Source organism: Lepisosteus oculatus, unplaced genomic scaffold (assembly GCF_040954835.1).
Source record: "Lepisosteus oculatus isolate fLepOcu1 unplaced genomic scaffold, fLepOcu1.hap2 HAP2_SCAFFOLD_90, whole genome shotgun sequence".
Lineage (NCBI taxonomy): Eukaryota > Metazoa > Chordata > Actinopteri > Semionotiformes > Lepisosteidae > Lepisosteus > Lepisosteus oculatus.
In genome coordinates this window covers 473,472-500,649 of record NW_027168428.1, presented here as the reverse complement: position 1 = coordinate 500,649, position 27,178 = coordinate 473,472, and the positions used below count along the sequence as shown (strand labels likewise).

Here is a 27,178-nt window from a genome sequence, read left to right as displayed (position 1 = left end):
ATGCTGCGTTTAAAACCGGGGTTAATGGACATTATATGACTGTCAATTCTGTTTTGTTTTGGAGACTCTTGGCTGCCTATATGGTACACTGCAGCGTGAAGGAATTATTTTCCAAAACTGTGTCAGCTCAAAAGTTGTAAGAGAACCTCTCCAGCTGCTTTAACTCTCTTCATTTTTGTCATTCAATTGTCTGTCGGCACTATGTGGCAGCGTTGCATGACAACCCCTCTCACCACGGAAAGGAACCTAACAGCTTTGGTAAGAGAGTAGAAAAGGACCTGGCCAGTAAGGGGCACGAACCCGTGACTTTGGCGTTATTAGCACCATGCTCTAACCAACTGAGCTAACCGACCTCACGACAGTGGCTCTCTCTGTGCTGCAAAAAATCGAACTCAGGGAATTTCTTTTGCCCTCCTTTGAATAGAAAGCCGTGTAATTCAGTGTACGGGCTTTCTCATGCAGTTTCATGGTTCTTGTAACCCAAATCCTACACTGGCCTGAAGTGCCCCCCATTTCACAGAATTTTTCAGCTGATTTAAAATGTACCTAAAGGAGAAGCATTATTGAAGACGATCAATTACCAAGAGCTTTTGTCAAAGGTTTTGGTGGTCATTTTTAATGACCACAGAGCGCTGTGACCTCGGTTTTACATCTCATCCAAAAGACAGCGCCCTTTTACAACACAGTGTCTCCGTCACTATGCTGGGGCATTGGGACCCGCACAGACCTCAGGGTGAGCGCCCCACCGCCGGCACCATTAACACCGCTTCCAGCTGGAAGCTTTGTTTTTCCCTGTAGCTCACCCTCATCCGGGTACTGACCTGGCTCACACCTGCTTAGCTTCAGTGGGTTTTCAGTTGCGAGTTGCAAGGGGATGCAAGTGATGGAGCAGCTCGCTGCAAAAGCCACTGCATTGGCCGGGAATCAAAGCCGAGCCTCCCGCGTGGCAGGCGAGAATTCTACCACTGAACCACCAACGCTCAGAACCCGGGCCTTCAAAAAAGACGCTTTTTTGGTGCTCTGTGCAAAAAGCGTCGACATCTGCTTCCAGCTGTAAAATGCCATTCGCGGACGCTGAAGAACTTATTTGCAAGGGAGCGGGTACAAGCAATTTGGCATTTTAAAACCACCAGGAACACCGAACAGGCGCGCTTCTTTGCTTGCGCCGAAACACAACGACAGGAGGTGGACAACGTAGTCGGCAGGATTCGAACCTCTTTCTGTCTATTATATACTAAATGTTCTCTTGTCTGTCTCTTGTTTGTATAGAACTGAATGTCCCTGACAATGTACTGTTAGTTTTAATTGAAGAAAGGCATTTGTGTTCAAATATATCAGACAAGTTTACGTAACTGCTCATGCGACACTCAGTTGTAAATAGTCAAGAAATAAAGTCGAACAACAGCTGCGGGTTTGATTCTGAACGTATCAGATTGCAGCACCTTTTACTTCCATTGACAAATGATAGAGATTCGAAGAGAGATCCTTCAGACCAGCAAGCAAACCCACGGCTATTTCGGTTTTCTATCTAGGCAACGTTGGTGTCTGCAATAGCATACATGAAAGCGTGATGCAATTTCTGTGGCTAAATTTGTTGCACGTCATGCACAGTAAGAGTGTTTCTAACACCAAATAAAAAGTCAACAATTAGCGATTACGCCTTCTCCTCAGTTAACCCACTGAAACCCTTGCTGTTAACAGTTCTTTAATGCATGCTTTACGAGCACCTACATATTGTGTCGGTTCTTTCAGTTTTATTCATTAGGTTTTCAAAGGCATAAGTAGAACACCAGAGGTGCGAACGCAAGATGTGTGGTTATTTGAAGAACTCATTTCCATGGCAGCGGGGCCAAGCTATTTAGTGTTTTTATAGTACCAGGGAAGGAGAAGCGGCACTTCACCTTTGCCGCGCAGGCACAAGGAGACGTGCCGGCAAGATTTGAACCTGCATGGGGAGTCCCCAACGGATTTCGAGTCCATCGCCTTAACCACTCGGCCACGACTACAGCGAGTTCACCATCGCCGCATTCCTCCTTTAATCTAACACGGAGTGCGACGTGGCTGCGGAAACCTTTTCAAAGTCGCTCTCCGTTAAAAAAAAATAATACCTTTGACAAAATACGTGCCGGCAGACAGACACGCCTCAGAGGGTTTAAGGCTGGCTTCATGTCGGAATGATAAAGTCTCCCCGTCCGGACATGAAAATGCCACTTTGTTACACACAAAAAAAGAATCAACAACAGAGAAATGCCCACAAGCATTTGAAAAGCCGCACCACGTCGCACTTGAAATAGCTCTTACATTAGTGGTAGACACAGGAATCGCATTTTTATTTACGCTCTTACCAACGCGATGGAAAGCAAAACAAAGCAAAGCAGAGCAAAACAAAACGAACAAACGAAAACCCTGCACATAACGCCGTTACGTGCCCAAGTGGTATTGTACGTCATCCTAGCACTGCACCCCGGGGCGTACGGTACATGGGAACGAGCACACGCCACGAATCGTCTCGAATCACTCCCTACAGCTGTAAGGCACCTTGAAGCGTGCACCCCCAACATTCTTCTTTGCGCATCTGTGAAAGGTAAACTCTTGAGCAAACTCTGAACCAGCTCTAAGGAAACTAATCCGATTAGACGTTACTTTGACTCATCTTCTTACGCTCAGTGCCGGATTGCTCAAACTCCAGCTAGGGTTAGGGTTAGCATTCCCACGCTACTTAGACACTTTGTTTACGCTCAGTGCTGGATTTTGGGAACTTCAGGACGAGTGGGAATTTTCTCCTATCTGTCCATTCTGTTTTGTTTTGGAGACTCTTGGCTGCCTATGTTGTACAGTGCAGCGTGAAGGAAACATTTTCCAAAACTGTGTCAGCTCAAGAGTTGTAAGAAAACCTCTCCAGCTGCTACAACTCTCTTCATTTTTGTCATTTAATGTGACACTCGATGTATAACTGGAGCCTCACATATGCAAATGGTGCGGCTCCAGTTCGACACCCAGTTCGACACCACTTTACAGTATATGACAAAAGCATGGCAAACTGTGCCGGACCAGCAGATAACTTCCGCTTATTTTGACCATATTAAACATTGGAAATCTTCCCACTTGCATTTGTGACACTTGATTTTGGCTCCACCTAAGAAACTCTTAAATCTTCTAACACTTTTCTCTTCTCCCGCAACACACTTGTCTGTCGGCACTATGTGGAAGCGTTGCATGACAACCCATCTCACCACGGAAAGGAACCTAACAGCTTTGGTAAGAGAGTAGAATTACCTGAAGAACTGCTTTCCATGGAAGCAGGACCAAGCGATGTAGCATTTTTATAGTACCAGGAAAGGAGAAGCGGCACTTCGCCTTTGCCACACAGGCACAAGGCGACGTGCAGCAGACGCCGTAGTCAGCAGGATTCGAACCTGAGCAGGGAGTCCTCAATGGATTTCAAGTCCATCGCCTTAACTCTTCGGCCACAACTACAGTGAGCTCGCCGCCGCCGCATTCCTCCTCCGGAGTGCGAGGTGTCTGCGGAAACCTTTTTAAAGTCGCTCTCCGTTAAAAAAAAAATACCTTTCACAAGATACATGCCGGCAGACAGACACGCCTCAGAGGGTTTAAGGCTGGCTTCACGTTCAAATGATAAAGTCTCACCGTCCGGATGTCAAAATGCAACTTTGGCAGACAGAAAAAAAACATCAACAAACCACAAATGTGGACAAGGATTTTACAAGCTGCACCACACTGCACTTTCAAAAGCATTTACATTCGTGTTAGACGCAGGAATTGTCCTTGTTTTGCGCGCTTACGAACGCCATACAAATAAAACAGGTCTACGGGTCTGAAACCTGCTCCACGGAAAACAGTTCTGTTGCGCTTTTGATCAAAGGGAGATTCTCTGTTCTTACTTTTTCATGACATAACACCCAAAGGGGCTTCTTTGGAGCTGGAATCCAACCAGCATCCTAAAGTTTCTTGGTCGTATCCTTTACAGTCCTCTGTTCGGTCGACATGGAACAGAAGGGGGCAGCTTTCCTCACACATACAGTGCAGTTCTGCATCAGACCTCTAACTCGTTTCCTTAGCTTGGATTTAAGCCACGAAGCAGGCTTCTACTGTATAAACGTCTAGAGGAATCACAAACTATTTGAGAGGCCATCATCCCAGGGGGAACTGACAAAGTCTATCCCTAAACACCTAGCGCAGTCTCTCGAGAGACTGTCAAAAATCGCTTTCTCCGTTTGTGCTGCAAGTAAGTGAAAATGCGGTCTCAACCCAGAGCCACTTGGCAGCAGCGGCACGTAAATACTGTTACTGCCACTGCTCGATACCGACGTTAGCCTACTATACCATGTTCAGCCACCGCTAGAAAATGTACAGCTCTAGTACTGGAGCAAACAGAAGGAGGGCCAACATCTAACAGGCACACATGTCAGACATAGAGAGCGCCGAGGATGGGATTCGAACCCATGCGTGCAGAGCACAATGGATTAGCAGTCCATCGCCTTAACCACTCGGCCACCTCGTCAATGAAACTGGGCTGTCCAGACACGGGTTGGCACGCTCCAGATGATCTTTTTCTTTTTTTTCCCTCGTACTCGAGGGTCCTTTTCCTGTTCCACATGCGATTTCAACATTTTCCTTGGGAGATGTCAAGCCAGCAAGCCACTGCTGTGGTTCAGTGGCCAGTGTGGAGTTCAGTGGCCCTGTTGTACACAGAAAGCACATTGAGCTCCTTGGACATGAAAAGTTCCAGATAAAAGCCATTTGTCATCCTTTCTCTTGGTGTCGATGTTGCTATTGTATGTAAAGGTGGCAACTTGCTCAGCGAGCAGGCGGAGCACACACCGAATGCAGATGTGTCTGAGTGGTGTGTCCAAGTGGCTGCAAAAAAACAGCACTCCCGGGGCGCCGTGGCTTAGTTGGTTAAAGCGCCTGTCTAGTAAACAAGAAATCCTGGGTCCGAATCCCAGCGGTGCCTTTTTTTGTGCTGTGTTCTCGAACAGAACTGGTCATTATGGACAACCGCATACGCCTAGACTTAATTAAATGCAAGTATTCATTTCCTGTCTTGAACGACTTGTTTTTCTTAAAATGGATGCAACTTGCAAAACATGAAATACAAACCTCGCTAATCAGCGCTCGCGGCTGGCAAAAAAAAAAGAAGTCAGCAATGTTTTTTTTCTTTAACCTTAACCCTGCTAATGGAGAAGAGTTAAACGACCGAGTCTATGCAGCTTAAACGGTGCTCACGTCGGGTTCTTAGCTGAAAGGGTGATAAATCCCGCTCACCCCAGTCCTTAATCTTTTAAAAGGATACAAAATTGAACCTAGTCGCCACATCACATACATCCTGTTCAACGATAAAAAGGTGACATCTATCCTCGATCCAGAGTAAATCCCACGTTGAGGGCATATTTTTTTCCACTTTACCATGAGTCGGGCTCGGCTGCACAGAGGCGAGAGCAGAGCAATGAGGTCACGGGGACAGGAGAGCCACACGCTGGCGGTTTAAACACGCGGAAGAAAACTGAGGGATCCACAGTATGTGGACCCTCCGTGCGCCATCAGTCCGCACTCCGGACTCTGAATCCTGCCATCCGAGTTAAGATCTCGGCGGAACCTGAGGCGCAGTTCTTTCTTAAAACGTAATCTGGTGAGCATTTCTAGAATCGTACTTGTATAGATGCAGCCTTTAATGTGTTGCTAGGTTAAAATTGATGACTTCTTGAACTTCAGTAGGCAACTGCCCTCTTGATTTTGGATTTAATTTCTTTATTACAGGGGCGCTTTTATGAAGACCGAGTCATGTTCAGGTACTTTGCTTGATGGAGGAAGCATATTTCGGACTCTGTGATCTGCTCACCTGGAAAGGTCTGCTGTACTACTACAAGAGAGAAGTAGAGTCTGGAAGAATGGACAATTTTATGATGCTTTGGAAGATAATGTTTTTTTTTTCTTTGAAATTGAAATGAATCAGAATATCAGTGCAAAAGACAAACTCTTGGTTTGGTTTAAAGAGATATGGTTTTAAAACAGACAAAATGTAGAAAACAGGTGTTTCTCACTTTTGGAAGAGAATGGACCGGGGGTAATATTTTACAAGTTATATAATAGTAAAATATTATATAATAGGGGTAATAGTCGCGAGGGGCTTCAGCTTTTTCGTGCTTAATATGGTGCGCTGTGGCCACGGCAGATATGGGATCTATAAAAGCCGAAAATTCTCCGATCATTGCCTGACACAGCTCCTCAAAGCTATTACAGACCTCAGGTCCTTGTCTAGACATCCACTCGTGGACCGCTCGGCTGGTAGTTTTCCTTACTAACATAGCCTTTTCCTGTTCGGACGCTTCGGGCATAAACTGCAAAGTATATCTCAGCTCATCAATGTAGGTCTCCACATTATTCCCTGACACTGTCGGGTCAAACCTTTCTACATCTTTGGCTAACTGCCTCAGGGAGTGGAGGTTAATTTTTACAGTTTCTCCGTGGGCAGGGAGACGGCCGTGATCAGGAGCAGGGGGTCTATGCCTGAATTGAATCGCCCTTGCGTCTCGCGCAGGACTCGGCGATCTCCCCCATGCCGATCCGACCACAGACCCTGGCCGGGAGAAACCTCCTGGGTGAGCTCTCCGGGCTGCTAGGTGGGCTGGCATGTAAGTGGGATCTAGCCTGTTTTGCTTCCAGTACGGCAGCATCTAACTCCTTTTGCCTTTCCTGGCTGAGCTCATTTAAACTCTCAATTTCTTTTTCTTTTTCTTTCAAGCTCGCTTCTAGGTCTCTCCTAGCTACCTCAGCCGCAGTTTCTCTAGCAGACAGGTCATCTAATTTACCTAAAACTTCCCTGAGTCTGTCTTCACTTTCCTCACTTTTCACTCTCTTTTCTCTGATTATATCCAACAACTCAACTCGCTCCGCCTTATATCTTTCTAGCTTTCCCTGAAGCGTTTGAAACTTTGTCAGCTCGGACAAAGACAGTTCCAGCTGTTTAGCTAGATTTAAGGCGAAACTAGATAGGACCTGAACTGCGTTCACAGACCCTCCTGTGTTAAGCTGGTTCGCTACCTTAGCTACTAAATCTACTTGCAGCTTCTCAATATCATCAAAGTTCAACTTTTCAATACCGCTCCAGTAACCAGGATTGTCGTCGCTAGAAATAGTACTTATAAGCGACTCCACTTCAGACATTTTAGCAGCCATTGTCATTACGTCAGAGAAACTTTAAGAGTATTACTTTTTTTCCTTTTACCAAAATACAGTATGGAATCTAAACACCCGAGCAGATGGATTTCCAATCAGCACACGTTACACTAAACGCTAGAAAACAGGGGGATTTCTTTACGCAGTTATCAGCACACCCGGTATTCGCGTATAAAAGCCACGGTGCTGTGCTGAACTTGAACTCACAGCAACATCAGTTATTCTGTGCGATTGAGTCTCATTTCATTCTAAACTCGCCCACCCAGGGACGCCATTAAATGTAGTGGTTTGATGGGTTTACTGAGACACTTATTAATTGTAGCAGTAATCACGAGGTTGTTCGTTGGGGCTTTTAGAAAATCAATCGCCAGAACAACTAACAACGCACACACACGGGTTCAATACACGAGATACATTTATTAATATAAATTGTGCACCAAACATATACTAGTCTGCCTGGATACGAGCGGCAGACCTTACTGTGAGGGTTATCAATATACAAGATATATAATCTCGAAGAGATGCAAACACAAAGAGATACACAACAGAGAATATATGTCAATATATATCGTTCGGTTACCAAATCGCTAATCAGTGTTATTACCCATTGTTACTCTAAACTCGGAAGTAAATACATTACTCATGAATTAAATTGATAACAACTTGTGTTGAGGTACAATTGAATTCTCGAGACGCAATGTAGAACATGGGGTTAACTTATCCACTGTGTATGGATTTGGAATTTCCCGGCACGAACACCAAACCAGCTGACAAGCTCTGTTGCAGCCTCTGTTCCAGCAGTTGTCCAATGGGCGTTGTGTCGGCGTCCTCTGGCTACCAGCCAACCAGTCAAGGTGCAGCTCGGAGTAGGACGGGCGGAGGAATCTGACTGCGGCGCGCAGGGCAGTCGTTGCTCCGAGGGGATCTACCAGCAGTCCGGCTGGCTAGTAGAAAGTCTCTATGCACAGAGTGTGACCGCGAGTCCTCACAAGTCACTCTTTTGCCTGGGAAGAAACTGGTTCGTTCCCGGTCCAGCGCTGCTTCTGAATAAGCTATTCAGGTTGTCGACGAGGGTCCAACTGTAGGCTGCCGTTGATCAAACGGAGCATTCACGTTAGTAGAATTCTGAGTACGTACGGGATGCTTGGCCTCGCGCTTAGAACAAAGTCCAAGTCCCTATGCAGACAACAGCAGTTGTCACGTGATTGTCTCTGAGGATGCGCGAAAATGGCCAAGGAGAGCCCCGATCTGAGCTTGCGCTCCCTTTTTGACCAAGACACAGATGTGTGCTGATTGGTTGAGAGTTTGGCGGGCATTGGAGACCCACGTGGTATTACCACGCCCTGCCAGTCCCTGATTGGTTGGTCAAGGTGAGATATAAGTCACTTACTCTTGACACTTAAGAATGCAGTCCAGATGTCCATTCAGCACTCCCTAGACAGATAGGCGCCAATGGATGACCATTGATCATGATAGCCAGGCTTAGCTAAGTGCATCCCTGTCTGGGAGCTGTTCCCTATCAAAAGAAAACAACTTAAATCAGTCTGCATGAATACTTTCTCTGTGGCTGCACCACAGAGATGGGGGGTGAGATGGGGCTTCATTTAGGACAGCATACCAACGCTTAATTCTGTCTTATTAACAAGCATTGCCGCTACACTTGTATCCCAACTTTTGCAACTCGCAACTGAAAACCCACTGAAGCTAAGCAGGTGTGAGCCAGGTCAGTACCAGGATGAGGGTGAGCTACAGGGAAAAACAAAGCTTCCAGCTGGAAGTGGTGTTAATGGGCGCTCACTCTGAGGTCTGTACGGGTCCCAATGTCCCAATATAGTGACGGAGAAGCTGTGTTGGAAAAAGGGCGCTGTCTTTTGGATGAGATGTAAAACCGAGGTCATAGTGCTCTGTGGTCATTAAAAATGACCACCAAAACCTTTGACAAAAGCTCTTGGTAATTGATGGTCTTCAATAATGCTTCTCCTTTAGGTACATTTTAAATCAGCTGAAAAATGCTGTGAAATGGGGGGGCACTTCAGGCCAGTGTAGGATTTGGGTTACAAGAACTATGAAACTGCACGAGAAAGCCCGTACACTGAATTACACGGCTTTCTATTCAAAGGACAAAAGAAATTCCCTGAGCTTGATTTTTTGCAGCACAGAGAGGACCACTGTTGTGAGGTCGGTTAGCTCAGTTGGTTAGATGGTGGTGCTAGTAACGCCAAGGTTGTGGGTTTGAGCCGCGTACGGGCCAGGTCCTTTTCTCCTCTCTTACCAAAGCTGTTAGGTTCCTTTCCGTGGTGAGATGGGTTGTCATGCAACGCTGCCACATAGCGCCGACAGACAAGAGTGTTGCGGGAGAAGAGAAATGTGTTTGAAGATTTAAGAGTGTCTTAGGTGCAGCCAAAATCAAGTGTCACAAATGCAAGTGGTTGGATTTCCATTGTTTAATATGGTAAAAATAAGCGGAAGTAATCTGCCGGTCCGGCACAGTCTGCCATGCTTTTGTCATTTACTGTAAAGTGGTATTGAACTGGGTGTCGAACTGGAGCCTCACCATTTGCATATGTGAGGCTCCAGTTATACATCGAGTGTCACATTAAATGACAAAAATGAAGAGAGTTAAAGCAGCTGGAGAGGTTTTCTTACAACTTTTGAGCTGACACAGTTTTGGAAAATGTTTCCTTCACGCTGCACTGTACAACATAGGCAGCCAAGAGTCTCCAAAACAAAACAGAATTGACAGATAGGAGAAAATTCCCACTCGTCCTGAAGTTCCCAAAATCAAGCACTGAGCGTAAACAAAGTGTCTAAGTAGCGTGGGAATGCTAACCCTAACCCTAGCGTAAAAAGATTAGTCAAAGTAACGTCTAATCGGATTAGTTTCCTTAGAGCTGGTTCAGAGTTTGCTGAAGAGTTTACCCAGTGGGCACTGATTCGTCGAATATACGTATATTCACGGCGAAAATACGGCTATACGTATATATACGTCGCCTCGACGTATAATCAAAGTCGAATTGCAACCGTAAAATCGACGACATTAATAAACGCATATATAACGTCGAAAACACATCTAACACAGTGCCTGAGGCTTTTTACTGTATGTATCGTGTGTGCCGCAACTAGGAGTATACGGCACTCTGCACAGTGTACGAAGTAAATTATTTTCGCAGTAATTAATTTACACGTGTATAATAAATATAGTAAATATAATAAATTAATTACTGCGAAAATTACTTCGTACACTGTGCAGAGTGCCGTATACTCCTAGGTAAGTTAGGTACATCTTTTTGCCCAAAACTGAAGGGGCGACATTCCTCCCTCCCCCCGTGATGCCAGGCCTGTCCCCATCCTATTCCATAATGTCATTATACTGTATATAATACCATACAACAGTGACCGATCCTTACTAACTGCATACGTTAAAATTGCACATCAGCTCATAGCAGGGGGCACATAGCCGCGATGTATTATCAATGTTAAATTTCAACCATAATATCGACAACATTAATAAACGCATACGTTGAGAAAATATCGAACCCGGCATATTTTCCGGTTATATACCACAATGCATTGCTAGTATTCGTTGGTCACCATTTTGGACACGTTTTTCAAACGTAGAAGTATATCCGCAAATATCTCAGCAATCCTCTTTTGACGAGTAAGTATGAACAATAATAATACTATCTGAATACATACAGATCTTTCTTAATATTATTTTGATTAAAATAGTAAGTGAATAAGCAAAAAATGGCACATAAAAATAGTGGAGCTTTTTAAACGTCTGTACTTACTGCGCCCCAAAGAAATCGTTTGTCCCCGTTCAAAAGAGGTTGTGCGATGTCCTGCAGCGTTCGCAAAGCAAACCTTTGACAGTTTGAAAAGAGGAATTTATTCTGCTTCCTGTGCGTGCAGTAGTTACAAAGTTGAACGTCTTTACACGATCTGCTGCAGTTTTCAGTGGGCGGGCGTTGTCAAATGGCTTGGAAAAACGCACTGTGTTTCGGCTCGGCAAACATCGTGAGCAGTGTCCTGCATGTTTTCTGTGTATAGCTGTCTTTTAACGCATACAGAATTCATTCGAAATGGGGAATGGTGTGAATGGGGAAGATGACACTAAATCGTTTTGCCGTTTCTCTATTCTTATTCTATGTTGTACTTTCAAACTTTGGGTACTCTTTAATTAGGACAGACTTTATTGCTCAACTTCTATGATGCAAGCCAAATTTTATACATTTATTTCAGCTTTGAGGTTAGTAAACCGTTCATTTTTTAGATTATACTAAAGAAGATATTAATCATCATTAATTTGGGAAGTAATATTATATAATTTTCTCCTAGCTGCGGTGCTGAAGTCCCGCCCTAAATCAGCAGAAAAAGAAATAAAGGAGCACGCAATGTGTTACTTGAAGAATGCATATGCAAGGCAGGGGGCCAGGAGATCTGGACACTGAAAATACTAGGTTTTTGGTTCTAACTGTTAGGACAATTACACAGGGTTTGCAAATAGTGGACAAAAATCATCTTAACTTCCATTGTAATATTTTTTTTCTTGGAAATATAGAAGTTGTACATTTTAAAATGTATATTTGAATCAAAATGTGGTTTTGAGTTAGTGTGTTAATGTAATTAGTTTGTGTTTGCCGTTACTATACTGTATATTGCCATATTACCAGAATTTGTAGCTGAAGTTTAAGACTAGTTGTGTTTTTTATGATTATTGCCCATATGTTGATTGTTGATTGATTGTATACAATGTATAATTTGAAATACATATTTTTCAGGTGTGAATGTGTATTTTCACAATAAATTTCTAAACCAAATCATTGGGTTGATTTACTAGTTTCTACACCTGTAAAACCTAACTTTGATGTATAATAGACCTCTACCCATATACGTATAATAGACCTCTAAAGTTATCCGTATAATAGACCTCTAACCATATACATATAATAGACCTCTAAAGTTATCCGTATAATAGACCTCTACCCATATACGTATAATAGACCTCTAAAGTTATCCGTATAATAGACCTCCAACCATATACGTAGAATAGTCCTCTAAAGTTATCCGGAACTCCTACCATATATGTATAATAGTCCTCTAAATTTATCCGTATAATAGAACTCCAACCATTTACGTATAATGAACATCTAATCATAGACGTATAATTGACGTATAACAATAGACGTATATTAGAATTTCATTCTAGACGAATTGCAGACCACATTTAGACGTCTGAGGTATGCGTTTAATAGACGTATATTATACGTCTTTTGCCCACTGGGTTACGTCTCAACAGAAACGCTCTTTAGCTCTTTCAGTGTTATGCAGAGAACAGCGTCTGTCGAGATCACTTTTGAGTCAGCGCGAAACGCCGTGTGCTGTCAGTTTGATTTCATATTGCTCGTAGCGGCGCCCGGCTTTTGTCTGTCAAACGTTAGGTTGCGCTTCTTCATGCTGCATCGTCGGCATGAGTGGAGCTTTTTAAACGTCTGTACTTACTGCGCCCCATAAGAAATCGTTTGTCCCCGTTCAAAAGAGATTTTGCGATGTCCTGCAGCGTTCGCAAAGCAAACCTTTGACAGTTTGAAAAGAGGAATTTATTCTGCTTCCTGTGCGTGCAGTAGTTACAAAGTTGAACGTCTTTACACGATCTGCTGCAGTTTTCAGTGGGCGGGCTTTGTCAGATGGCTTGGAAAAACGCACTGTGTTTCGGCTCGGGAAACATCATGAGCAGTGTCCTGCATGTTTTCTGTGTATAGCTGTCTTTTGACGCATACAGAATTCATTCGAAATCATTGATTTCTCCAATTATCAAGGGTCCCTTAAAGGATGAGTCAAAGTAACGTCTAATCGGATTAGTTTCCTTAGAGCTGGTTCAGAGTTTGCTCAAGAGTTTACCTTTCACAGATGTGCAAAGAAGAATGTTGGGGGTGCACGCTTCAAGGTGCCTTACAGTGCGTTGTTTCCGACACAGTGTGGCCGGGTGTTTTCCGAGTTATCGCACGGATTGGGCACGCCCACAAGCCGAGAGCCGCAGGCGATGAGCCCGGGGCTGAACGGGCCCCACTGGCTAGTTTGTAAGGCCAGGTGCATTGCCAACCACGACCGGCAGCGCAGAGGCTTTGAAGGCGGTCTGGGCTCCTGCAGCTGTGCAGCCACGCACTCTGGTTTCTCTTCATCTCGTACAAATCTTTCACCTTTTATTAAAGATTTCCGTGGAGAGGAGCATGAATAAGTTCCATGCAATTTTTGTGCTTCCCTGCCTTCGGGTGGGGCGCAGCCTGGCTGGTCAAAGAGAGAAAACAAAAACGTTCGCAATCACTCTTGTTATGGCAATTGTGGCCGTCTGCTCCGCGAGTCCTCGGTCTCCGGCTGTCTGATTGGCGCTCTTTTCTTTGGGGGGCGGGAAGTGTCCGGCCGCAGGGGATCTTGGGACCTCGCTTTGCATAGCGGCTTCCCAGAGTGCGTCGTTTCCGGCACAGTGTGGCTGGGTGTTTTCCGACTTATCGCACGGATTGGGAACGGCCGCAAGCTGAGAGCCGCAGGCGATGAGCCCGGAGCTGAACGGGCCCCACTGGCTCGTTTGTAAGGCCAGGTGTATTGCCAACCATGACCGGCAGCGCAGAGGCTTTGAAGGCGGCCTGGGCTCCTGCAGCTGTGCAGCCACGCACTCTGGTTTCTCTTCATCTCGTACAAATCTTTCGCCTTTTACTAAAGATTTCCGTGGAGAGGAGCATGAATGAGTTCCATGCAATTTTTGTGCTTCCCTGCCTTCGGGTGGGGCGCAGCCTGGCTGGTCAAACAGAGAAAACAAAAACGCTCGCAATCGGTCTTGTTATGGCGATTGTGGCAGTCTGCTCCGCGAGTCCTCGGTCTCCGGCCGTCTGATTGGCGCTCTTTTCTTTGGGGGGTGGGAAGTGTCCGGCCGCAGGGGATCTTGGGACCTCGCTTTGCATAGCGGCTTCCCAGAGTGCGTCGTTTCCGGCACAGTGTGGCCGGGTGTTTTCCGAGTTATCGCACGGATTGGGCACGCTCGCAAGCCGTGAGCCGCAGGCGATGAGCCCGGAGCTGAACGGGCCCCACTGGCTCGTTTGTAAGGCCAGGTGCATTGCAAACCACGACCGGCAGCGCAGAGGCTTTGAAGGCGGACTGGGCTCCTGCAGCTGTGCAGCCACGCACTCTGGTTTCTCTTCATTTCGTACAAATCTTTCGCCTTTTACTAAAGATTCCCGCGGAGAGAAGCATGAATGAGTTCCATGCAATATTTGTGCTTCTCTGCTTTCGGGTGGGGCGCAGCTGGGCTGGTCAAAGAGAGAAAACAAAAACGCTCGCAATCGCTCTTGTAATGGTGATTGTGGCCGTCTGCTCCGCGAGTCCTCGGTCTCCGGCCGTCTGATTGGCGCTCTTTTCTCTGGGGGGCGGGAAGTGTCCGGCCGCAGGGGATCTTGGGACCTCGCTTTTCATAGCGGCTTCCCAGAGTGCGTCGTTTCCGGCACAGTGTGGCTGGGTGTTTTCCGACTTATCGCACGGATTGGGCACGGCCGCAAGCTGAGAGCCGCAGGCGATGAGCCCGGAGCTGAACGGGCCCCACTGGCTAGTTTGTAAGGCCAGGTGCATTGCCAACCATGACCGGCAGCGCAGAGGCTTTGAAGGCGGCCTGGGCTCCTGCAGCTGTGCAGCCACGCACTCTGGTTTCTCTTCATCTCATACGAATCTTTCGCCTTTTACTAAAGATTTCCGTGGAGAGGCGCATGAATGAGTTCCATGCAATTTTTGTGCTTCTCTGCCTTCGGGTGGGGCGCAGCTGGGTTGGTCAAAGAGAGAAAACAAGCACGTTCGCAATCGCTCTTGTAATGGTGATTGTGGCCGTCTGCTCCGCGAGTCCTTGGTCTCCGGCCGTCTGATTGGCGCTCTTTTCTTTGGTGGGCGGCAAGTGTCCGGCCGCAGGGGATCTTGGGACCTTGCCTGGATAGCGGCTTCCCAGAGTGCGTCGTTTCCGGCACAGTGTGGCCGGGTGTTTTCCGAGTTATCGCACGGATTGGGCACGCTCGCAAACCGTGAGCCGCAGGCGATGAGCCCGGAGCTGAACGGGCCCCACTGGCTCGTTTGTAAGGCCAGGTGTATTGCCAACCACGACCGGCAGGGCAGAGGCCTTGAAGGCGGCCTGGGCTCCTGCAGCTGTGCAGCCATGCACTCTGGTTTCTCTTCATCTCGTACAACTCTTTCGCCTTTTACTAAAGATTTCCGTGGAGAGGAGCACGAATGAGTTCCCTGCAATTTTTGTGATTTCCTGCTTTCGGGTCGCGGGCAGCTGGGCTGGTCAAAGAGAGAAAACAAGCACGTTCGCAATCGCTCTTGTAATGGTGATTGTGGCCGTCTGCTCCGCGAGTCCTCGATCTCCGGCCGTCTGATTGGCGCTCTTTTCTTTGGGGGGCGGGAAGTGTCCGGCCGCAGGGGATCTTGGGACCTCGCTTTGCATAGCGGCTTCCCAGAGTGCGTCGTTTCCGGCACAGTGTGGCCGGGTGTTTTCCAAGTTATCGCACGGATTGGGCACGCTCGCAAGCCGTGAGCCGCAGGCGATGAGCCCCGAGCTGAACGGGCCCCACTGGCTCGTTTGTAAGATCTGCGGCAGATCGTATAAAGACGTTCAACTTTGTAACTACTGCACGCACAGGAAGCAGAATAAATTCCTCTTTCAAACTGTCAAAGGTTTGCTTTGCGAACGCTGCAGGACATCGCACAATCTGTTTTGAACGGGGACAAACGATTTCTTATGAGGCGCAGTAAATACAGACGTTTAAAAAGCTCCACTCATGCCGACGATGCAGCATGAAGAAGGGCAACCTAACGTTTGACAGACAAAAGCCGGGCGCCGCTACGAGCAATATGAAATCAAACTGACAGCACACGGCGTTTCGCGCTGACTCAAAAGTGATCTCGACAGACGCTGTTCTCTGCATAACGCTGAAAGAGCTAAAGAGTGTTTCTGTTGAGACGTAACAAGCTTGTTTCTTTCTACCATGATGTTACCATGACCAAATCTGTCTTTAAACACCTTGCTCAGTCTCTGACGAGACTGTCAAGAATTGCTTTCGCCGATTGTATTGCAAACCGGCGGAAGCGGGGTATTGGGAAAAGTTTTCAACTAGCAATAATCGCGCATCGGCTAAACCTCACAGGCTACGATACTGCCACTGCGCAAAGCTGACGGTTGCCAGGCAACCGCGTGGATCCTATGGAAATCGTTATCAATCGTCTCATGGCATGTTGTTGCTGTAACGCTTCATATTTGCGGCCGGACACTTCCCGCCCCCCAAAGAAAAGAGCACCAATCAGACAGGCGGAGACCGAGGACTCGCAGAGCAGACGGCCACAGTCGCAGTAATAAGAGTGATTGTGAGCGGTTTTGTTTTCTCTCTTTGACCAGCCCAGCTGCGCCCCACCCGAAGGCAGGAAAGCACAAAAATTGTATGGAACTCATTCATGCTCCTCTTCATGGAAATCTTTAGTAAAAGGCAAAAGATTTGTACGAGATGAAGAGAAACCAGAGTGCGTGGCTGGACAGCTGCAGGAGCCCAGGCTGCCTTCAAGGCCTCTGCCCTGCCGGTCGTGGTTGGCAATGCACCTGGCCTTACAAACGAGCCAGTGGGGCCCGTTCAGCTCCGGGCTCATCGCCTGCGGCTCTCGGCTTACCTGGCAGGGGAGATACCTTGATCAGCCTGTAGTTGGAGTAGTTGGATTGTTTTCTTGTTTTGTGGAAGCAGTGTTTGTTTTGCAGTTTGAGATGGCAACCTTTGGATCCCGCAAGAATGCTGTACGTTTTGAGCTTTTGGATGACCTGTTCATGGATCGTATGCAGTTCAGCAGAAAAGTGTTACAGAAGGAACTTGGCTTTGAACCTCGGCACTTGGATTTCATCTTTGCTCTCCCAGGTCAGAAAGCATTTGAGGTTGTATTTGGTACCTATCCTCTGTTTGAACAATGCGTGGATGTGTTTGAGGCAAAAAGAGGGAAAGTTCCTGCACTTGAGAAGATCAACTTGCAGCCTCTGACACAGAGAGAGAGGAAAACGGTGCATGTTGTTATGTTCTCGGAACTGGCAAAGACGGAGGACATTCACACCTGGCTTAACCAGTACTGCACCGTCCACCATGGAACTGAGGTTAGAGATGTTGACGGTATAAAAACAGGAGCAAGGAAATTCGAGGTTCGCTTACTACCGGACAATGTAAATGGAGGCTTAAGGCACCTGCCCTCTACAATCCGGCTGGGCGCCTGCAATGGCTATGTTTTTTATGTGGGACAACCAAAGGTGTGTCGGCGCTGTGGTGCTGTGGGACACCTGGCATCTTCCTGCACTGTGAAATGCTGCAAGACCTGTGGCAAACAGGGACATTTAGCCTCTGACTGTTCAATGCTGCCAAAGTGCAATTTATGTGGCTCGGAAGGACACGTTTTTAAGAACTGCCCTCACGCCTACGCCAATAAACTCAAAATGAGAAAGGATGAGGCAGTGCTTGTTTCAGCCAAACCGGCCCGAAAAGCCAAAGCAAACAACAAGTCAAACAAAGAACCCTTGTTGGACAAAGAGTCTCAGCCTCCAGCCAGGATCAGTCCTGCTGTGGCTCCGGGGCCGGTGGAAGAGAAATCCACTACGCTCCCACAACCGCAGACTGCACCAGACAAGCACGAGGGTTTGAAAACCCCCGAGAACAGCGAGGACCCCTCCCCCACTCCTGCTCCTCAGAACGAGGGCCAGTGTGGGGCCCCCCGGTGGAGCGGGTCCAGCGACGATACCCAGGATTCAGCGGAGCTGCTTTTCTCAGACTCTGCAAGTGCTACAGATGCCCTCCTCTCCTCCATCCAGTCCATCACGGAGGATCTGCAACAGCTGGTGGGTGAGGGGGAAGAGGAGACTGGTGCATCGGCTGCACCCCTTTCCCCTCAGTGCTCCCAGGAGCTGGACTTGAGGAAAAGGAAAAATGACTCTGTTTTCTCCCCGAGCGAGGAGGAAGGAGAAAATGGCGATGGGGACAGCTGGAACCCCTCCACCCCTCCCTCTACCCCCTTCCTTGAAATGGACTCCGTGAATGCTTTTACTGCTGCCACCCTGATGAAGGCTCATTCAGAGGATGGCTGGCAGGAAATTGGTAAGAAGAAAAAGAAAGAGAAGGTAACAGGTGAGACCGAAGAGAAATGTGTTTTGTAAAGACTGGTTCCACTTTCTTATGTAAAATGGCTCTAAACATAATTTCTCTTAACACCAGAGGTATCAATGACAGAGTTAAATGCCAGTGTGTCTTTGATTACCTCCAGCAGAGAGAGGGAGATGTGTTGATGTTGCAGGAGTGTGCTTTAGCCTATCAAGAGAGGTATAAAAGCTTTAAAGATAGGTGGGATAAAGGGCCTTCTGTTTGGTCAGGGGACAATAACAACAGAGCCTCTGGCGTGGCCATTCTTTTCAAAGGATGGGCTTTCAAATTGAAAAGTATTCAGAGGGTCATAGATGGCAGGTTGCTGTGTGTGGATGTGGAATGGGGGACCGTTAACCTGCGGCTAATCAATGTGTATTGTCCTACTGACGTGGGAGGAAGGGTGGAGCTACTCAAGGCACTCTCTCCCCTATTGTTAAGTAGCACAGACGTGATAGTGGGAGGGGATTTTAATTGTATCTTAGAGCACACAGACAGGCAGTCTAGCTCTCCGATAAAATTGGATTCCAGCTCACTGGCCCTGCAAAACTTAGTTCAAGACTTTAAACTCTCAGACACATATAGATGTATATATCCCACAACAGCAGGATATACATGGTCAGGGAGGAATAGCAGCTCCAGAATTGACTATTGCTTTGTCTCAGAGAGAGTGAAAGTTGTTGGGGTCACTCTTCAGCCTGTCTTCTTCTCAGATCATCAGGCTTTAGGGTGTAGAGTGGAACTCCAGGGCGGGACTGTCTTTGGCCCAGGCCTCTGGAAACTCAACACAAAGCTGCTAGAGAACGAGGGGGTAGTATCCCGCTACAAGGAGAAACTATCACAGTGGCTGTCCTTGCAGTGTCTGTACGGGTCAGTAGGAGAGTGGTGGGAGGAGGTGAAGATGAGGACAAAGACCTTTTTCATGGCTGAGGGAAGGAAGGCTGCTGCCAGACGGAGAGGAGTGCTAGCCAGGAAACAGAGGCAGCTGCAGCGTCTCTACACGATGCTGCACAGTGGCTTCGATGTGCTCGAGGATATCACCCTTTTAAAAAAGGACATCCGGAGCATAGCCGAAGAAAGTAGTCGAGGAGTGCTGTTAAGAGGCAGAGTGCAGTTCTTGGAAGAAAATGAGAAGTGTACTCGCTTCTTTTTCAGGAAAGTGGTAGGCTCCAAGTCTGTCATGGAAAGTGTAGTTGATGAGGAGGGACGAGAGAGAACAGAGCCGAGTGCTATCCTCTCCTGCACCAAGGCCTTCTACTCAAGACTGTACAGCTCTACAGAGGTAAAGGATGAAGAAATTCATTTTTTTACCTCAAAGCTAGAAAACGTTTTGAGTGAAGAAGATAGGGAAGTACTTGAGAGGGATTTGACAGTAGAAGAGCTGAGACAGGCTATGGAGAGCTTACAGAAGGGGAAAACTCCAGGTGCTGACGGGCTCCCTAAAGAATTTTATTGCACCTTTTGGGATCTGCTTCAGGATCCGCTACTGGTCCTATTCGAGGAAAGATATAAGACAGAATTGCTGCCTGACTCCTTAAGAGAAGGCACTATCTCTCTCTTGTTTAAGAAAGGAGCAAAAAATGACATAAAGAACTGGAGACCCCTCAGCCTGTTAGGCGTGGACACTAAGATCCTGTCCAAAGCCCTTTTCCTGCACCTACAAAATGTAGTGGCCTCACTGGTAGGGAAAGAACAGACTTGTGGGATAGCAGGACGCCTGATGAGCGACAACCTGGCCTTGTTGAGGGATGTCTGTCTGTACTCTGAGGATCGCTCCCTCCCTCTTTGCATTTTAGGTGTAGACCTAGAAAAGGCCTTTGACCGCCTAAACCGGCAGTACTTAACATCGGGACTTGAGCACATGAAGTTTGGCCCCATCATGAGAAAGTGGATTAACCTGCTGTACACAGGTAGCAACAGCAGAGTCATGGTTAATGGCAATAGATCACGCCCCTTTGAAGTCTGTTCAGGGGTGAGGCAGGGCTGCCCATTATCGCCCTTGTTATGCGTTTTGGCTATGGAGCCCTTAGCCTGTGCCTTGCGCCAGGATCAGGCCATTAATGGGATACCAGTGCCTGGAAGTGGGGGAGGAGAGGTAAAGACATCTCTATACATGGATGACGTCACCCTGCTCCTCTCTGACAATGCCTCAATTAGCAGAGCTCTGCAGTGCTGTGATCGTTTCTCTTTGGCTTCCTCCGCAAAAATTAACAAATCTAAGAGTGAGATTTTTTATCAGAACTGGAGGGAGCCAAAAGAAGGACATGATCTCAGGCTGCAAGAGAAGAGAATTAAGGTCCTGGGGGTGTATTTTGGAGAAGAGATGGGAACAGTAAATTGGCAGAACAAATTGCCAATCTTAAACAAAAAACTGATGCAATGGAAGGACCGAGACCTCACCATGACAGGGAAGGTGCTGGTCATCAAAGCCGAGCTCTTGCCTGTCTTGATTTTTCTGGCTTCTACCTTCCCAATCCCACACCGTGTTGCGGCGGTGCTGAGGAGATTGATGTTTCAATTTCTATGGGGTGGGAAGCAGGAAAGACTCAGAAGGGAAATAATGTACAGGCCGCTACCCTCAGGGGGGAAGTCTGTCCCAGATATTGCTACGAAGCTGCTGTGCATTTTCCTGGCCTCTGTGCTGAGAGGCTTTGCAACAGCACCTGCAGCGCGTACCTGGACTTATTTTTCCAGGCTCTGGGTAGGTAGGGAGGTGTTCAGAGTGTGGGGTGTCAGACCCAAGCTGGACGTCCCACTCTCTGACACATGCCCTGCAATTTATGGGACAGTTAAAAGTTTTCTAAGATCTCACCCAATTGGCCATATTCCCCTCCGAGATGTCAGCGTCCAAAAACTGGAAGATTTCGTTGCACCCCAGAACAATAGGCAGACCCATGTGGGCATTTTAACATCAGCCCAAACAAGGAAGGTGTGGAAACACACATCCTCTAAGTTTCTGTGCAACATTCACAGAGATTTAGCCTGGAGTGTCGTCCACCAGTGCTTACCGGTACGAACTTTCTTGTACCGTAGGGGCCTCACCCCCAGCCCTCGCTGCGTTAGGGTGGGCTGCGGCGAGGAGGAGACTGTATCCCATCTCCTGTGGTCCTGCTTTTTTGCTAAGGCCTTCTGGGCACAGTTTGAAGATTGGTTGCTGGCTCTCTCGCCCCAATTTACCCTGACCGCTGCTTTCGTCATATACGGCATCTCTCCTGTCAAACTTCCTCCTGACGTGTTTGACAGGATCTGGGCCGTGGTGAACAGTGGGAAAGTTGCCCTGTGGAGAGTGAGGAACATGGGGCTGTTCAAAGGCATCGAGATCCCAGTCAAGGCAGCAGGTAGCCTGGCCCTGTTCATCACCCGAGAGAACTATTACCTCAGAGATCTGTGGAGAGAAGGGAGGGAGGAAGCAGAAAATCTGTGGGAAATAGAGAGCATAGGTCAATATCTCAAGAAACTGTGAAAAACATTATCAAGTTTAAGTAAAGAATGTGATTTGCACCAGAAAAAAAGAAAATTGTTGCTATGTAACTGTTACCATGTCAAAATGTAATGAGATGTGATCATATATACTGTTTTAAGTATGTATATGAATGTAAAGCTTTCTGATTTGTGATGTCCTGTATTTTTTTGTGAAAAGAAAATAAAGTTCTTAAAAATCGAAATCGGTTCACCCAGGGCGAGGCTCGGCCATTGCACTCCGGCTGTGCTGACCCCTGCGAATTCCCCAAATGTGGGAATCTCGACTGCATAATTTCTGGTAGTGGGGGACTGCGTTCGCGCTCTCCCCTGATGTGCTTGGTCCAAAATCAGATACAGGAAGGTTAGGACACCACGAGCTGCGTGGCTGCGGAAGGATCCTGGTTCGACAGGAGTGGACGCCGCTGCTGGTTCTCGCTGGCTTTTAGTTAGGGGTCCGGAGAAGCATCTCAAGCTAGTTCCACTACTCCTTCCGGACGTTCATTCCCTTTTCAAAGTCAGTCGTTTTGCTGTAGTCTGCGTTCTTTAGGCTGATTATCGAGGTTAGCCTTTATTTGGTCATGGGGGGCCTCGGTACTGTATGCTGAGTCTAAAGACAGTTTCACCCGTTTTCTGATTGCTCGGTTCTGTACCAGTGCAGACATGTCAAACAGTGAATGGCTGTACCTCTATTGTATCCGTGCTCAATGAATGAAATCGGTAACAAATGAATATATGTCTAGTTATACGAAAAACGAGTGGTTTATCGACTCATCTTCATTTGCAGATTTAGAGGCAGCTTCGATATTCGTTTTACAGACGGGTTTTTTTTTTGGAATATGGGTCACACACATGCCACAGCAACAAAACATCTCTAGAGATGAGGCTATAGATCACCTTTCCATCCTGCAGGTTTTCCTCCCAAAGCCTACGGCACCAACGGCGACCCCTGCTGGCCGGGAGAGCAAAAGCTTACAGCACCTGGTATTCCCAGGCAGTCTCCCATCCAAGTACTAACCAGGCCCGACGCTGCTTAGCTTCCGAGATCAGACGAGATCGGGCGTGTTCAGGGTGGTGTGGCCGTAAGCAAAAGCCCCGGCGCCTGACTCGCTACTTGAAGCTGTGTGTGGCGGGGGTTCCGTGCTCCCCGAGCGGGACTGAAGGATCGTTCGTGTGCCACTCTTTGGAAAGGAGCTGCTTTCCAAATCGCATTGCGTGCCTGGATGTTGGCGAATGCGCTCCCTTGTGTTGGCTCGTCCCGCACTGGAGGAGGACAAACAATCTGCACGGAGGAGCACCAGGCAAGTCTTCACCAGACAAAAACCTCCAGTGCACAGCACTCTGGAAACATTTCGGGGCTTTCGCGTGTTTATTTCAGCACGTAAAGCGCACCGGTCCAACACGTCGGCCGGGCGCACGGCGCCTCCGCCCTCTTGTGGCCTTGCGGCGTCAGAGCAAGAGGCTCCTTCTCGCTGCCCTTCCGCTGTGTTGCAGGGCCCCGAGAGGGAACCCGGAGCGCGCACTTTGTGGGGGGCGGGGGACCGCGTTCGCGCTCTGCCCCCGGTCTCTTGCGCGAGTACTAAATCTCACGGACAGGGGGGCCTCGTCATTGATTGTTACAGGTGAGACGGGGATTAGGAGGAGACCCCGACTGATGGGTAAAGGGGAGCACTAACACCAGAGGGACACCCACGGCGTCTCTTTTTGAGAGACGCCCTGGGGTTTCCTAATGGCCAAGGAGGGTCGGGACCTCGGTTTGACGCCTCCCCCGAAGGACGGCGCCTGTTTGTGCAGCAGAGTGTCGCCATCAGGAGGCTGGGGCGTAAGAGAGCCACACAGCCCGCAGGGTGAGCGCTCCCTACTGGTCCCAGTCACACCTCTTGCAGGAGCAGCAGCAACCGGAGCTTTTCCGGGGTGGAATCTCCCATCCGGGTGCCGGCCAGGCTCACACCTGCTGGGCTGCCCCGGGGGTGAGCCCAGTCGAGAGTCGCAGGGCCAGATCTAGTCACCGGGGAGAAACGATACAAGTGAAGGATTGCTCGGCTCTCGGCACTTGAAAAGACCGACAAATGTCTCGTTCCCACCGGAGCTGAATGTACCCGCATGTGTGGTGTCGTCTTCTTCCCCCGCCCCGCTGTGTTTGCTGTATTGTCTCTGAAGCCGGCCCCCCCGAGACGAGACGGGCTGTTCCTGTGCCCCAATTAACACTTTACAGGTGCCATTCCCCGGCATTGTGGCCATTGTCGGTGCTCACACGCGATAAGATAAGGCGGAGGAGAGCGGGGCATGCCCAGCGGCAGACATTCAAGGAGGGGGCAGTGCGAGGTGAGGTGAGGTGCGACACGCCGGAGCCCCGACGCAGCTAATGCGGAGCACTTGTTGGACTGGCATCGAAAGGACGTGTGCGCACGGAGCGAGCCTTCCCTGCGGCGGAGCGCGGGAACTTTCTCCCCCCCTCCCGCTGCAGGAGTTGTGTGCACTGCAGCGGTGCCGAGAGAAAAGCACAGAAGGCAGCAGGCTCTGGAGAGCAGGTAAGAGACGGAGCCTTGTGGGCAGGCGAGCAGGCCCGTTTTTTGGAAATTGCTGAAAAGGTTTGTTCGGTGTGTGGCAGGCGCACGTCGCGAGCTTGCGTGGCGATCTGCCGGTCTGGAGTTATGCAAATGAGGCCGAATTGCATCCCGGGACATGCTGCGAATGCGCAACGGCGACTGCAGATGTGTAGGAAACGGCGCGCTCGTTTTCTCGTTTTGCCCACACTTTTGAGTGTTAGTGTGGCGTGTGAGTGTGTGAAAGAGTGGGCCCAGCAGGAGGCGGTGGCGTGCGGGGCGAGGAGGTGGCCTAGGCTGCGCGATTTGTGCTGTGGGTGCGGGCCGCTTGCAGGGGCCTGTTTAACTCATACTTACCTGGCAGGGGAGATACCTTGATCAAGAAGGAGGTTCACCCAGGGCGAGGCTCGGCCATTGCACTCCGGCTGTGCTGACCCCTGCGAATTCCCCAAATGTGGGAATCTCGACTGCATAATTTCTGGTAGTGGGGGACTGCGTTCGCGCTCTCCCCTGATGTGCTTGGTCCAAAATCAGATACAGGAAGGTTAGGACACCACGAGCTGCGTGGCTGCGGAAGGATCCCGGTTCGACAGGAGTGGACGCCGCTGCTGGTTCTCGCTGGCTTTTAGTTAGGGGTCCGGAGAAGCATCTCAAGCTAGTTCCACTACTCCTTCCGGACGTTCATTCCCTTTTCAAAGTCAGTCGTTTTGCTGTAGTCTGCGTTCTTTAGGCTGATTATCGAGGTTAGCCTTTATTTGGTCATGGGGGGCCTCGGTACTGTATGCTGAGTCTAAAGACAGTTTCACCCGTTTTCTGATTGCTCGGTTCTGTACCAGTGCAGACATGTCAAACAGTGAATGGCTGTACCTCTATTGTATCCGTGCTCAATGAATGAAATCGGTAACAAATGAATATATGTCTAGTTATACGAAAAACGAGTGGTTTATCGACTCATCTTCATTTGCAGATTTAGAGGCAGCTTCGATATTCGTTTTACAGACGGGTTTTTTTTTTGGAATATGGGTCACACTCATGCCACAGCAACAAAACATCTCTAGAGATGAGGCTATAGATCACCTTTCCATCCTGCAGGTTTTCCTCCCAAAGCCTACGGCACCAACGGCGACCCCTGCTGGCCGGGAGAGCAAAAGCTTACAGCACCTGGTATTCCCAGGCAGTCTCCCATCCAAGTACTAACCAGGCCCGACGCTGCTTAGCTTCCGAGATCAGACAAGATCGGGCGTGTTCAGGGTGGTGTGGCTGAAAGCGAAAGCCCCGGCGCCTGACTCGCTACTTGAAGCTGTGTGTGGCGGGGGTTCCGTGCCCCCCGAGCGGGACTGAAGGATCGTTCGTGTGCAACTCTTTGGAAAGGAGCTGCTTTCCAAATCGCATTGCGTGCCTGGATGTTGGCGAATGCGCTCCCTTGTGTTGACTCGTCCCGCACTGGAGGAGGACAAACAATCTGCACGGAGGAGCACCAGGCAAGTCTTCACCAGACAAAAACCTCCAGTGCACAGCACTCTGGAAACATTTCGGGGCTTTCGCGTGTTTATTTCAGCACGTAAAGCGCACCGGTCCAACACGTCGGCCGGGCGCGCGGCGCCTCCGCCCTCTTGTGGCCTTGCGGCGTCAGAGCAAGAGGCTCCTTCTCGCTGCCCTTCCGCTGTGTTGCAGGGCCCCGAGAGGGAACCCGGAGCGCGCACTTTGTGGGGGGCGGGGGACCGCGTTCGCGCTCTGCCCTCGGTCTCTTGCGCGAGTACTAAATCTCACGGACAGGGGGGCCTCGTCATTGATTGTTACAGGTGAGACGGGGATTAGGAGGAGACCCCGACTGATGGGTAAAGGGGAGCACTAACACCAGAGGGACACCCACGGCGTCTCTTTTTGAGAGACGCCCTGGGGTTTCCTAATGGCCAAGGAGGGTCGGGACCTCGGTTTGACGCCTCCCCCGAAGGACGGCGCCTGTTTGTGCAGCAGAGTGTCGCCATCAGGAGGCTGGGGCGTAAGAGAGCCACACAGCCCGCAGGGTGAGCGCTCCCTACTGGTCCCAGTCACACCTCTTGCAGGAGCAGCAGCAACCGGAGCTTTTCCGGGGTGGAATCTCCTATCCGGGTGCCGGCCAGGCTCACACCTGCTGGGCTGCCCCGGGGGTGAGCCCAGTCGAGAGTCGCAGGGCCAGATCTAGTCACCGGGGAGAAACGATACAAGTGAAGGATTGCTCGGCTCTCGGCACTTGAAAAGACCGACAAATGTCTCGTTCCCGCCGGAGCTGAATGTACCCGCATGTGTGGTGTCGTCTTCTTCCCCCGCCCCGCTGTGTTTGCTGTATTGTCTCTGAAGCCGGCCCCCCCGAGACGAGACGGGCTGTTCCTGTGCCCCAATTAACACTTTACAGGTGCCATTCCCCGGCATTGTGGCCATTGTCGGTGCTCACACGCGATAAGATAAGGCGGAGGAGAGCGGGGCATGCCCAGCGGCAGACATTCAAGGAGGGGGTAGGGCGAGGTGAGGTGAGGTGCGACACGCCGGAGCCCCGACGCAGCTAATGCGGAGCACTTGTTGGACTGGCATCGAAAGGACGTGTGCGCACGGAGCGAGCCTTCCCTGCGGCGGAGCGTGGGAACTTTCTCCCCCCCTCCCGCTGCAGGAGTTGTGTGCACTGCAGCGGTGCCGAGAGAAAAGCACAGAAGGCAGCAGGCTCTGGAGAGCAGGTAAGAGACGGAGCCTTGTGGGCAGGCGAGCAGGCCCTTTTTTTGGAAATTGCTGAAAAGGTTTGTTCGG

At 49.1% G+C, this 27,178-nt stretch overlaps 12 non-coding genes across 12 annotated transcripts; 7 read left to right on the top strand and 5 right to left on the bottom strand.

Moving 5' to 3' along the window:
* Window positions 1–4,440: 4,440 nt before the first annotated feature.
* Window positions 4,441–4,522, bottom strand: trnas-gcu (transfer RNA serine (anticodon GCU)). Its single transcript has one exon. It is a non-coding gene; the product is annotated as a tRNA-Ser (tRNA).
* An 8,837-nt stretch (window positions 4,523–13,359) lies between these two features.
* Window positions 13,360–13,476, top strand: LOC138236511 (U5 spliceosomal RNA). The gene has a single exon (XR_011188684.1). It is a non-coding gene; the product is annotated as a U5 spliceosomal RNA (small nuclear RNA).
* Window positions 13,477–13,867: 391 nt separating this feature from the next.
* Window positions 13,868–13,984, top strand: LOC138236499 (U5 spliceosomal RNA). The gene has a single exon (XR_011188672.1). It is a non-coding gene; the product is annotated as a U5 spliceosomal RNA (small nuclear RNA).
* A 391-nt stretch (window positions 13,985–14,375) lies between these two features.
* Window positions 14,376–14,492, top strand: LOC138236510 (U5 spliceosomal RNA). Its single transcript, XR_011188683.1, has one exon. It is a non-coding gene; the product is annotated as a U5 spliceosomal RNA (small nuclear RNA).
* A 391-nt stretch (window positions 14,493–14,883) lies between these two features.
* LOC138236508 (U5 spliceosomal RNA) lies at window positions 14,884–15,000 on the top strand. The gene has a single exon (XR_011188681.1). It is a non-coding gene; the product is annotated as a U5 spliceosomal RNA (small nuclear RNA).
* Window positions 15,001–15,390: 390 nt separating this feature from the next.
* On the top strand, window positions 15,391–15,505 carry LOC138236507 (U5 spliceosomal RNA). Its single transcript, XR_011188680.1, has one exon. It is a non-coding gene; the product is annotated as a U5 spliceosomal RNA (small nuclear RNA).
* A 759-nt stretch (window positions 15,506–16,264) lies between these two features.
* On the bottom strand, window positions 16,265–16,406 carry LOC138236487 (U4 spliceosomal RNA). Its single transcript, XR_011188661.1, has one exon. It is a non-coding gene; the product is annotated as a U4 spliceosomal RNA (small nuclear RNA).
* A 230-nt stretch (window positions 16,407–16,636) lies between these two features.
* Window positions 16,637–16,753, bottom strand: LOC138236506 (U5 spliceosomal RNA). Its single transcript, XR_011188679.1, has one exon. It is a non-coding gene; the product is annotated as a U5 spliceosomal RNA (small nuclear RNA).
* Window positions 16,754–22,014: 5,261 nt separating this feature from the next.
* On the top strand, window positions 22,015–22,184 carry LOC138236466 (U1 spliceosomal RNA). Its single transcript, XR_011188642.1, has one exon. It is a non-coding gene; the product is annotated as a U1 spliceosomal RNA (small nuclear RNA).
* A 636-nt stretch (window positions 22,185–22,820) lies between these two features.
* Window positions 22,821–22,939, bottom strand: LOC138236493 (5S ribosomal RNA). Its single transcript, XR_011188667.1, has one exon. It is a non-coding gene; the product is annotated as a 5S ribosomal RNA (ribosomal RNA).
* A 1,807-nt stretch (window positions 22,940–24,746) lies between these two features.
* Window positions 24,747–24,910, top strand: LOC138236544 (U1 spliceosomal RNA). The gene has a single exon (XR_011188715.1). It is a non-coding gene; the product is annotated as a U1 spliceosomal RNA (small nuclear RNA).
* Window positions 24,911–25,546: 636 nt separating this feature from the next.
* Window positions 25,547–25,665, bottom strand: LOC138236529 (5S ribosomal RNA). Its single transcript, XR_011188701.1, has one exon. It is a non-coding gene; the product is annotated as a 5S ribosomal RNA (ribosomal RNA).
* Between the last annotated feature and the right edge of the window lie 1,513 nt (window positions 25,666–27,178).